This window comes from Ranitomeya variabilis, chromosome 1 (assembly GCF_051348905.1).
Source record: "Ranitomeya variabilis isolate aRanVar5 chromosome 1, aRanVar5.hap1, whole genome shotgun sequence".
Lineage (NCBI taxonomy): Eukaryota > Metazoa > Chordata > Amphibia > Anura > Dendrobatidae > Ranitomeya > Ranitomeya variabilis.
The window spans coordinates 652,545,238-652,548,236 of record NC_135232.1 but is presented as its reverse complement, the minus strand read 5'-3'; the positions used below and the strand labels follow the sequence as shown (position 1 = coordinate 652,548,236).

The 2,999-nt window shown below is 42.2% G+C and overlaps 1 long non-coding RNA gene across 1 annotated transcript; it reads right to left on the bottom strand.

Annotated features, from left to right (window-relative positions):
• Positions 1-630: 630 nt before the first annotated feature.
• Positions 631-2,999, bottom strand: LOC143774766 (uncharacterized). Its single transcript, XR_013215564.1, has 2 exons — positions 1,376-2,999; positions 631-1,217 (listed from the first exon to the last, which is right to left on the bottom strand). It is a non-coding gene; the product is annotated as an uncharacterized LOC143774766 (long non-coding RNA).

Sequence of the window (2,999 nt, the reverse complement as noted above, 5' to 3'; positions counted from 1 at the left end):
TTACAGGGAGAAAGTGCGACACCCATGTGTGCACAATCTCCCTTTTTGTAACCGGCGCCAATCCCCCAGCGTCCGCACTTCCGGTTTCCTGCGCGCTCCCAGGGAGAAGATATTACTGCGCATGCGCGCGCGATGACCCGGAAGTCCTTGCCGCATTTCCGGAGCGGCGGCCATCTTTGTACACCCGGAGCGTGCAGCGGTCGGCACAGGAGCTCCGGGTGATCAGCGCCCCTTCTTCCTATGGAGTCTGGCGGCGTTCTCCCCTCGCTCACCCTGAAGGACCCCTCGGTCCCAGCGGTGGCGGCTTCGGGAGCCGGACAAGCCGCGGCAGGAGCCTCCTCGCTGCCGGAACTCGACCGCCCGGTCCCGGTCCATCGGTCTTCATGTCAGGTACCGTCCGATAGAGAGGTTCCCTGTCAGGGACAGGAAACCAACTGATGCGAGGGAGAGGTACCGCCCTTTTATCTGTAGGTTTCCTGTCCCTGAAGGGCGGATCCCCTCTCTCCGTAGTGCTGTCATGGGAGACCGAGAAATTTTTTTTTTGTTGACCTGTGTAATCGGTATATACATCAGTAAATATATCTAATATCTAAGAAGAATTACACAGAAGCAATAAGTGTGCAAAAACAGTAATTTCTAAATATTTTATTATCTTATATTAGCCCTCAAGAAATGAAAAATGATTAATTTGTATGGAATATTTGTACTTATGGGACAAAAAGTGTTGACAAGAACAAATAGGTAAAATCATACACCATATAAAACATGACAATATGGCAATGCCTATAGAAGAAACCATTCTTCACTAACATTGTATAGTGGAATCTGACAACAGGTTTGTAATAGGTCTCAGAGGATGACAAATACTATATTGTGGCACAGAATAGGACCTCTACTGGAGATGTAGACTGTATTCACACTGTAAACAGCATCCGCTTTGTAAAAAAAAAAAATTCTAAATTTTTGCTAGTTAGGAATACCAAAATGTGAAACAATGTGAACAGAGCCCTTGGCCTCATTTCTGCTACAAGTGGATATAAGCATCTGTTCTACAACCACAGATTTTAGGTTTCAGATTACCAGTGTCACAAATCTATGATGCTGTTACTTTGGGTTGGGAAATTGACAATCAGACTGAGAATTGCAGCGACAGTAGAGAATGAGGCCACACTTCATTTTTGTTGTCACATCTAGAGCAGAGGTGTCAAACTGCATTCCTCGAGGGCCGCCAACAGGTCATGTTTTCAGGATTTCCTTAGCATTCCACAAGGTGCTGGAATCATTCTGTGCAGGTGATTAAATTATCACCTGTGCAATACAAGGAAATCCTGAAAACATGACCTGTTGGCGGCCCTCGAGGAATGCAGTTTGACACCTCTGATCTAGATCATATGCTTGGGGGAAAAGGCATATATTATTAAAATGGTTTGTGTTAACTTACATTTAAGGAAATATTTCAGGGGAATAATTGACTGTTTTTTAAAGGAAAACTTCTACATCTATGCGGCCAGTGCCATAAGGAAGTCACAGCGTTGTGTCTAATACTGTCCTGAGGGTCCTGAAACTAAATAGTAAAACAAAGTGACACTCGTCATGCACACGCAGAACAAACAAGTAAAACCTGGCCATTTATTATACCGATAACCGTTCTGGCGCTTCTATCACTTACACATAGTTGGAAATTGGATGACTTTAGGTTGTTTTTTTTGTAAGCCTCCGTACCCATTCAACACAGGCGTCCTATTTTCTACAAAACACCAAACATGTCCAAAAGCCTCACAAAAATTACACTTCACTACTGATCAGGATTCAGGGTATGTTCACATACAGCAGGTAAGTTGTTAAAATATCTGCGACCTATTCCATAGAGCTAAATGGGGCTGTAGGGTTATGTTCACACATAGCAGACTTTCCACCCAGATTGCAATATTTGCAGCATATCACAGCAGCATGAAACTAGATGAAATCTTACCAAATGCAGATTTTTACTGCAGATCTCACCTTGGGTGAAATTCCATATAATTCTGCAACAAAATTCACAGTGAAAAATGTGCATTTCCTTATGCATAGATTTCCACCAGCGCAATTCTGATAACTGGGAAAGACGCACACAATTTCTGCAACAAAAACTGCTGAGTGAAAACTTCCTTCCACATTTAATGGTAACGGTGCATGTGGGAAATTAGGTTTCTAATACAAAGGAAAAGCCACACGGGAAGGTTTCGACACTTTTTCTACAAACGGCCCAAAACAGTCCTACAACTTACAGTTATATGAAAAAGTTTTGGCACCCCTATTATCTTAAGCTTAATGTTTTATAAAAATTGTTGTTTTTGCAACAGCTATTTCAGTTTCATATATCTAAACTGTTGGACACAGTAATGTTTCTGCCTTGAAATGAGGTTTATTGTACTAACAGAAAATGTGCAATCTGCATTCAAACAAAATTTGACAGGTGCATAAGTATGGGCACCCTTATAATTTTCTTGTTTTAAATACTCCTACCTACTTTTTACTGACTTACTAAAGCACTTGTTTTGGTTTTGTAACCTCATTGAGCTTTGAACTTCATAGCCAGGTGTATGCAATCATGAGAAAAGCTACTTAAAGTGGCCACTTGCAAGTTGTTCTCCTGTTTGAATCTCCTCTGAAGAGTGGCATCATGGGCTTCTCAAAACAACTGTCAAATGATCTGAAAACAAAGATTATTCAACATAGTTGTTCAGGGGAAGGATACAAAAAGCTGTCTCAGAGATTTAACCTGTCAATTTCCACTGTGAGGAACATAGTAAGGAAATGGAAGAACACAGGTACAGTTCTTGTTAAGGCCAGAAGTGTCAGGCGAAGAAAAACATCAGAAAGGCAGAGAAGAAGAATGGTGAGATCAGTCAAGGACAATCCTCAGACCACCTCCAGAGAGCTGCAGCATCAACTTGCTGCAGATGGTGTCACTGTGCATCGGTCAACTATACAACGCACTTTGCACAAGGACAAGCTGT